Raw genomic sequence first — 10,022 nt, 5'->3', positions numbered from 1 at the left:
AAGGATTACAAAAGCTTAAGCCTGGAAAAATAGCAAAGTTAATCTAATGTAGCACTATGTAGATCTTACTAAATTAAAGTTTAGATTTAAAATAAATGTTTTGGTTTTGTTTGTAATTTCATATTCTATAGAGTTTAATTGACAAATTTACAAATATTTCTTGCATGCTATTTGCCTAGAATATTCTTTCATGAGAGTTATAATTAGAACTCAGTTAGTAGATTATACCAACACTTCATGTATAAAATGATAATGTGAATAATGTAGACAGAGTTGGTAACAAATGGATGATATTAATTTATAAATTTAGAAAAAGGGCGATTTTTTGAGGCTTTGGTATAACATGGTATGAAGAGAATAATTGTGTGACATCTTTTTTCTACGTGTATGTAACACAGGAAGCAATTTCCTTAATTACGTGCCTCTGTATACAGTGAGAAAAATGCTAGGTTTGGGATTTGTGTTATTTTCATTTTTGTTTTATTGGTTTGTCCTAGGGCTTGAACTCGGGGACTGGAGACTGTCTCTGAGCCTGTTTATACTCAAGGTCCATGCCCTACCACTTCAACCACAGCTCACTTGTGTCTGGCTTTTGCTAAGAAGTTTATTGGAGATAAGAATCTAGAGAACCTTCCTGCCTGGGTGGGCTTTTGTGAACATCTAGTGCGTTGGGGTCCCTGGGTAAGGGTAACGAAATCACCAGGACACTGGGGATGCAGAATGCAAACAGCAATTGCCACTGCATACTGTTCTTTATTGTTAGTGGTATTTAACGACAAGCAAGCATGATCTTTGCCAAGATTTGGTCAGAAGACATTGACACAAAAATTTCAACAGATACATTTTTACTTGACTTATGAGACAATGTCTTGGTATATTATCATCTAAACTATTTTAGTGCAAGCTCAAACCAATCAGGAAAATTCTTGACCAGCTGTTCATCTATGATTAAGCAAGAAGAAGAGCTACTTCCTCAGCTCCCAGTAGTCTGTGACATGTGTTTTGAGATAGGGAGAGAGAACATTTTCCCTCTCTAGTCCGGCATGCCAAGAGCTTTCTTAATACTCAAACACAGTCTTCAGATTATCCTGAGGCCGGAGCCTGCATCATTCTGCCCTTCAACATAGACCCTGAGTCTTCACAATTTCCTTCTTTTCTTTTGTTTTAAAAGTAAAGCTTTCCACCGAGTTATCATAGATGCTTGCATTGGTTTCATAAAAATCAAATATAACAGTACAAGTGCAAACAAAATAATAACAATCATAATTTCCATACCACTAGCAGTATGTGAAATGCTTTGTAGTATTTCTTTCGGATCCAACCCTTCCAATTGTTTAATAAATGCATCAGCAATATTAGAAGCGCCATCATTTGTGAATTGTTTACCAAAAATCTCATGTACATTAAATTGTAACTGAGCAATCAATTGAGCAGCAGTAGAATTTCCAGATAAATATTGCTGTATTACATTCTAATCATGTATAGATTTATTATATTTTACATTAGTAATGCAAAAGGTAGTAAAATTCCAATTACATTTTAACAATAACTGTTTATCCACAACCAATCACTTGTTTCCTAACCATCCCACTGTCTGTTTAAGAATATTAATCTGTGTTTGTAATAGAGCATCAATTTCTACCTGTGAGACCCACAATTCATGTGAATTCCGGTGCCATTCTTCCACAAAGTGCTAATTTGTAAGGAAGTGTGTAGGGGAATTCCAGACACCGAAGCAACAGTGGGAATAGCAATTAAGCTTAAGATCACAGCTACAATGGCTCCAATTATATGCTTTGTACATTTTAGTAGTTTGGTAAAAATTTCAATAACAACACTATCCAAAGGATTTTGGGACCATTCTCTTCCTAATTTAACAGGTAGCCAAACATGAGTTCTTTGTTGTAATATCATAGTACTATACTGTCATTAAAATTAAGAGAAGAATTAATGCAAGAACACAGGCGACAATTAAAACAAGAAATAGTAGGAGAAAATGTAAAATTTCCCACTGAAAATGCATAAGGCAGAGGTACACAAGCAGTTGGATCATAAGATTTGTACAAAGGAAAATTATAAGTGGATGCAGAGTTCGCCGTCCCTGAAAACGATCCATTTGATAGCATCACGGGTTTCAGCGCTGCTGCGACCTTCCGAAGATGAGTCTGAAAAGCAGTGGGTGCAGCCATGAAAGCCTATAGAGCATCTGCAATGCCTCCATCTCCCCAGGCCATCAATTGAGCTCCAGTAAGGGATCCATTAATGGCTTCCGGCATCCTAGTAACATTTGATAAATCACACCTGGTAATATTCCATTCTGAACATGTGTTAATAAACTGTCCAAAGGGTCCTCAATTAATAAAATTATTGAACATTTTTCCAAATGTTTCTCTACACTCTTGCCACACAAAAGGCTGATCTTTTAAATCAATATAGGTAAAATCAGGGCACACAGTTAAGGATAACTCGCCATCAGTGACACTTTCCCAGCTACTATTAATGGCCAAGTAGTTAATCGCTGCAGCTGTGTTTTAGAATTGGAAGTGCGTTTCCCAGGTAAAACCCAATGTTGCCAATTCATTACTAAACATGGAGGAGGCCCCAGACAAACAGGCAAGGAAGGAGTATAGTAAGTAAAATTTAAAAAGCTACCATCATCCTTATTGAAAAATGTGAAATTATTCCAAGGAGGAGATAAAACAGCAGGAACAGTATAGACGGTTATATCCCCAAACAACAGGTTGCAATAAAGGAGGGTTAGGAACAAAGGCCCAATAACTTACACTAGCATTAGCATGGACAGAGTTTACAGTAAGCAGGGCACACATGGCCAGGAACAAGTTCTCAGCCGTGACAGGTTTACCATTGCATTGTAACATCTTTTGTCCTTCTCCAGTCAACTTTTTAACCTGCCCCCAGGTGGGCAGTGGGGATTTCTTTTTCCTCAACTGGTGGCCGATTCCTTGAAGGATACAGGCCTGTCCTCACTGGGCCGCATCTGTATCCATCAGGCAGGAAGCTAGTATTGTTTGCCATCCTGTGTAGACACAAAACCCTATCCTCGCACCTTATGTAATAATGTTCCTAGTTGCCATTCTGCATTCAATGCAATCTTAATCCATACGGAAGCATTTAAATAAGGTTTTTCTGATATTTGTTCAAAATGGAGCTCAGCTCTAGTTAAAATATCTCCTTTTGGTAAGTTTAAAAAATTAAGAACATAAAGAGCTTGATGTAAAATTATTTTAGTATTTTGCATGGAAAACCACAAAATATCCATACCCTCATCCAACCTTTTCCTCCTTTTTAATTTTTTATTGTTGTTTTAGTATGCCATGAACTCATTCAATAATGGCTTGTCCTTGGGGGTTATATTCTATTCCTGTAATATGTACCACATCATAAAGTTCACAAAATCTTTTAAATCTGATACTATTATAGGCTGGTCCATTATCAGTCTTTATTTTGGCAGGCACTCCCATAATGGCAAAAGTTTCCAATAAGTGTTCTATTACATGGTTAATACTTTCTCCCATAAGGGCAGAAGCCCAAACAAATTTGGAATACGTATCTATTGTAACATGTACAAAGGAAAAATGGCCAAAGGCTTATACATGGATTATATCCATTTGCCAGAGCTCCTTAGGTTGTAATCCGCAAGGATTTACTGTAGCAGGTACAACTCTCAAATGCATTGGTCTGCAGATAGGACACCTTTTTATAATTTGTTTAGCTTGAGAATAAGGTATTTTATAATGTATATGTAAATGGCTAGCATTTGTATGTAAATGAGCATGATCCTGTTTAGCAGAAGCAAAACTAACTAATTTATCAACCTGATTATTGCCATATACAAGGTACCCAGGTAACGAAGAGTGAGCTCTAATGTGAGTTACAAACACTTTGGCATTACGTTGTTGCAGTAATGCTTGTAATTGTTTAAATAGTTGGTTTAGCTGGGGTTCAGATGAATGTGTAACTGCAGTGACTATATTAGTCACAACTCCTACAGCATAGGCAGAATCAGTAACAATATTAACATCTCCCACAAAATCTTGTAACATCTTAATAATAGCAAAAAGTTCATTTTGTTGAACTGATGCTTAAGTAGTTGTTTGTACACAATATTTATTTGTTGTCCAATAGCACTTTTTGTTTTGGAGCCATCTGTAAAACCGGTAAGAGCAGTGGAAATACGGGCCTTGGTAATTATACTATTAATGACAAGTTGTTATTTATGCAAGCAATCCCACAATATACCTTAGGGAAAATGATAGGAAAATTGCCCAGTAAAATTTACTAATGCTATTTGTAGCATTTCAGACAGGTTTAACAAATATTTTAGTTGGTCTTTTGGCAAAGGAAAGATAATTTCAAATAAATCATACCGTAATAGGGTAAATACCCGTTGCCTGGCCTGTTGAATAATAATTGCCAAGTGTTGTTCATAAGGCATAATATTTTTTGTAAATCTATGCTGTGTATAAATCCATTCTAATGGTAGCTCATTTTGTCGTATAATTCCTGTTGGTATATCCTTGTATCTAAAATATATACATTTATGCTTTGATTTAGTGTTACTCGATGTTAAAAATATTTTTTAAATTCTCTGTTCTACAAATTGTACTTCTATTTCAGCTTCCTTAGTTAAATTTCTTTTGCTATGTAAATCAGGCTCCCCTTGTAATAATGAAAACCAATTATTTAATTGATAAGTAGGAATTCCTAAGGCTGGTCGCATGCAAATAATATCTCCTAGTAACTTTTGAAAATCATTTACTATATGTAATTGATCACGTCGTAAAGATATTTTTTGAGGTGTCACTGTTTGTCTACAAACAACATATCCTGATGGAGGCATAGAATTCCATTGTGTATATATACCACATTTTCTTGATCCATTCATCTACTGAGGGGCATCTGGGTTGGTGCCAGATCTTAACTATGGTAAATAATGCTTCAATAAACATAGTTGTGCTGGTTGCTTTAGTGTGGTCTTTTTGTAAACATTTGGATAAATGCCCAAAAGTGGGATTGCTGGGTCATAGGGGAGCTCTATGTGGAGTCTTTTGAGGAACCTCCATATTACTTTCCAAAGTGGTTGAACAAGTTCCCTTCTGTCCACATCCCCTCCAGCATCTGTTGTTATTAGAGTTCTTGATTTTAGCCATTCTAACTGGGGTGAGTTGGTATCTCAATGTTGTTTGGATTTGCATTTCTTTTATGGCTAGGAATGTTGAGCATTTCTTCATGTGTCTATTGACCATCCTTCTTTCTTCTTCAGAGAAGTTTCTCTTTAAGTCATTAGCCCACTTATTTATTGGGCAGTTGTTTCTCTGAGGATTTGTTGTTGGGGGATTTAATTTTTGAGTTCCAAGTATATTTTAGATATGAGACCCTTTTCCGTTGTATGGCTAGTGAAGATCTTCTCCCAATCCGTGGGCTTTCTACTGATCTTGCTAGCTATATCCGTTGCAATGCAGAAGCTCTGCAACTTCATGCAATCCCATTTGTCCAACCATTCTTTGATTATTTTTGTGTTTCCAGGTCTCTATTAAGAATATTTCGGCCTGCGCCAAGGAGACCTAGGTTTCTCCTATTCTATTCTGTAATGTATTCAGAGTGTCTGCTTTGACTCCGAGGTCTTTGATCCATTTGGAGTTGATTCTAGTGGAGGGTGGTATATAAGGATCTAGCTTTAGTTTTCTACAAGTAGTTAACCAATTTTGCCAGCACCATTTACTGAAGAGGCTGTCTTTCTTCCATTCTATTTTTTTTTAGCTCCCTTATCAAAGATTAGATGGCTGTAGATCTGTAGGTTCATTTCTGGGTTTTCAATTCTATTCCATTGGTCCTGAGATCTGTTCTTGTGCCAGTACCAAGCTGTTTTGATTACTATCGCTTTATAGTAGAGTTTGAAATTTGGTATTGATATTCCTCCAGCAGTGTTCTTTCCGTTGAGGAGCGTTTTTGCTATTCGGGGTCTTTTAATGTTCCATATGAATTTTTGGATTGCCTCTACTATTTCCTTGAAGAATGATGTTGGAATTTTGATAGGTATCACATTGAATTTGTAGATAACCTTGGGAAGTATTGCCATTTTCACGATGTTAATCTTTCCAATCCAGGAGCACGGAGGATGACATTGCCCCATTTGTTAGGAAATGGAAAGACTTGGAAAAAAATTATATTAAGTGAAGTAAGCCAAGCCCAAAGAAACATAGGTCCCATGATTTCCCTTATTTGCAATATCTAGTATATGTATGAGTCAAGCAGAAAAGATCAGATAATGTGATGTTAGAAAAATGAACCCTAAGATATGTATTTAAATGTATTTTTTTCTTTCATGCGTTTGTTTCTAACGCATTTATAAGATTATTTCTTTGTTGTTTTGTATGTCCCTCCCCAACAGTATAACCCCTACTTTCACTGTATTTGATGTCCGTATATGCCACGCGTACTCCGGTGGAGTCTGCTTAGCATGGGAAACCTGCTTTCAGATCTGAGAATGGGGCTCAAAGAGGGCTACCCCCTGGAAAAGGCTGGCAAGTCTCAGGGAAAGATGTGGTGCTGTTTTTCTTTTCTTCGCTGTAGAAGAGAGCCTATTAATCTTTTACTGTTCCTGCTGCTCATTGTACTTACTCATGCTCAATGTTCCCTTATTCAAGGCTCTTTCTTAAAAGTGTTGATGACTCCAACATCTGATGAGTGTCTTGAGAATATGACTAACTCACCAGAGTTAAGTGCTACCCTGAAAGCCCCTCTTATGGAGGCTAGTAAACAAGTCATAAGTAAATATAAAAGTATTGGGGGTTTCATGATGTCATTTCAGCAGAAGGAATTCTTTGTAAGAGATTTACAAGAAGCTGTAGGCACGGCTAGAGCAAAAAGAGTGTATGGCTATTGGAGACTTCCCTTTGATCCTAAAGCATATACAATAGATCCATATAGATACCTTGTAGATAAGAAAGATGTAGAGGGATATTTAGACCAAAAGCTAAATAAGATTCCTAAAAGGTTGGTAGATGAAAAGGTGGCAATGGCTTATCATAGGAAAACGCTGGGATCCTCCATTATCTAGAGAACCCCAAAAACTTCCCCCAGATCCATAGCCTTTAAGAGGTGTGTATGATAAGGATGGCAATTGTTGGGAAAACTACTTGGGAGAAAGAACTTCCTATTAGTCTCTTTCATTTCCTGAGAGATTTGCTAGATCTAGGTCTCTTTGGTGCTTACTATTAAAGAAGGAATAAGAAAGATCTTATGAGACACTTAAGGCCTCTATAGAAAAGAGTGAACGATTATGAGAAAGGGTTACAGAAAAGACACTATGAGCTTAAATATGACCAGATTTAACTAAGTATACTGAATATCATGATTTTTGGCCACAAATTGGGAACCCTCTAAGCACAATTGCTCAGAAAAGATTTAAAACGTATAAAGTACAAAACTAAACAAAAGTAACTATGAAGTACTAGAGTTCATGCCTTTCTGTTCAGCACCTTGCCCATATGCTCTGGTTAATGGTTAATTGGTGATAAACATCGAAACCCATTGTATTTCTTAAAAATAGAGGTAAAGCCGAAAACAAGTGTCTATCGTCATAGCTCGTCATCCAAAAAACAAGATCAGGCGACCAGCTGGTGACCACCCAAGAACAAAGCCTTACAACAAGATTGTGTAACCTTTTGCCCTTTCTCATGGAGACTTTTGCTATAAAAGCTTGTTGTCCTCTGCATTAAATCGCACTCCGCATCCACTCCTCTTGTGTGTGAGTTGTCTGTTTGCCATCTCCCCACCTATTCCAGTTCCTCCACTAGGTGTCCTCTGTTGTCCCGACAGAGCCGGTCCGCGCCAGGTATAATTTGTGGAGGGGAAGGGGAAAAATAAGTCATTTAAATAAGGATACATGTGGACCTGTTGCAACAATGAGAAGTACAAGTTGTCATGTCAAAAACGAACTTTACAACTTGGGGGGGGGGATATGGTGGGGGGAGGGAAAATAGGAAGGGATGGGAAGGATAAACAAAGGAGGAAGGTACAATGCTTGATAAGAAATGTACTCACTATCTTGCCCATGTAACTGTAACCCCTCTGTACAGTATTTTTACAATAAAAGAAAACAAAGAACAAAAAAAATATTCTAAATATTTTACCACCGTATCTTTTTGTATTTTTTCAAGTCCTATTATTATTCTAAATTTTTTAAATATAGAGGCTAAACACTCTAACACCATTTCTAATTCTGTCACATTTGGTTCTGCAAATAAAATATCATCCATATAATAAAAAATATAAATGTGAGGCCATTTTTGTCTAACAGGTTTTAAGGCCTTATCAACATATATCTGACACATGGAGAATGCATCATTCCTTGGGGCAACACCTTCCATTGGAAGTGCTGATGAGGGGTTTGATGATTTATTTATGGTAAAGAAAAGGCAAATCTTTTATAATCTTTAACATGTACAGGGATGGTAAAAAATCAATATTGAAAATCTACTACTACTATTGGCCAATTTTTAGGAAGCATGGCAGGCGACGGTATACCAGATTGAAAAGCCTCCATAGGGTACATGGATGCCTTACCTCCTTGTAAATCAGTCTGCAATCTTCATTTCCCTGACTTCTTTTTAATAACAAATATTGTAAAATTCCATGGTGACATAAACGGCTCAATATATCCTTTGGTTAACTGTTCTTCAACTAATTGATGAGCTGCTTCTAATTTTTCTTTAGATAAAGGACTTTGTTGAATCCAAAGAAGTTCCTCAGATTTCCATAATATCTTTATGCGTTCCATCTAAAAATATTAAAATTGAATATGAGCTCCCCATTGTTCCAGTACATCTCTACCAATTATGTTAACTGGAACTTCCATAATATAAGGTTTAAAGACAGCTGTCTGTCTGTCTTCTGATGTTACGACACTGAGAGCTAGAAAAGAGCAGCAAGAGAGCGCCTCTGGGCCTGGGCTAGGCCTTATCTAGGGAATGGGCAGAGAAAGGTGTGGCCACATCAAATGCAGATGTGACCTCAGGGGATGCAGATGTGACCTCTTCCAGGTGTCCCAGTTGCCTAGGTAACGCAGGTACTGGGTGGAGACTTTGCTGCGAGGAGGTTGGAGTCTGCTCACCATCCTGGAGCGGACCTTACATTCCAGCCTTTTAATAATCATAAAATAGGGTGTGGATTCTCTATGGCTACTTCCTGCTGACAAGGGGGTGTCAGCAATAGAGGTAAAAGGCTGGAATTTGGTCCCCTCCCAGAGAAGGCAGTGAGCAGCAGTGGTCCCTTGGTGGTGTGAGTCCTTAGATGAAGTCTGGAGAAGTCTCATGAGCATTGAGGGGCTGAAAAAAAAATACTAGAGAGCAAATAAATGGCAAGAGGAAGGACTTGGGGTTGAAAATGTTGTAGAAATGTCCCTAGCTACTTCTGATATCTGGTGACTAGGTAGAGAAGTCAGGTGACAAAGGCAAGAATATAAATTCCTGTTCAGTTAATAGGTAGACAGGTATAGACATTGGATGGGCAGGCTCCTTACTTCCCCTGACCTCCCGGCTCTGGTTAATTTTGAAAGGGCAGGCACAAAGTAGCTGATGTGTCAGCTCCTCTTACTCCTCTCCATTTTCCCTTGTTCCCCAGACTGGCTATGTCTAGGTGCTCATTGCTGGGATGGCTTGTCCCAGTTGGTATTCAAAGAGGTTTGAACTCAAGGCCTGGGCATGTTCCCTGAGCACTTCTGCTCAAGGCTAGTGCTCTACCACTTTGAGTTACAATAGCACTTCCAGTGTTTGGCTGCTTAGAGATAAGAGTCTTGAGAGATGCTTGCAGCTGGGCTCTTTGCAGGTTAGTTGGGAGATGGAGTCTTAGGGATTTTTCAGTCCGGGCTGACTTTGAACTGCAATCATTGCCACCAAAGCCCTTTATTATTTCCAAATTAAAGCAACAAGGAGATCAAGTAGAATAAGTAGAGCTTACCTGGTTCTTATCAAGAATTGACTGACAACTATTCTGAAATG

This window comes from Dipodomys spectabilis, unplaced genomic scaffold (genome assembly GCF_019054845.1).
Source record: "Dipodomys spectabilis isolate Male_0828 unplaced genomic scaffold, ASM1905484v1 ptg000287l, whole genome shotgun sequence".
In the NCBI taxonomy this organism is placed as follows: Eukaryota; Metazoa; Chordata; class Mammalia; order Rodentia; family Heteromyidae; genus Dipodomys; species Dipodomys spectabilis.
This window is presented reverse-complemented; position numbering follows the sequence as displayed.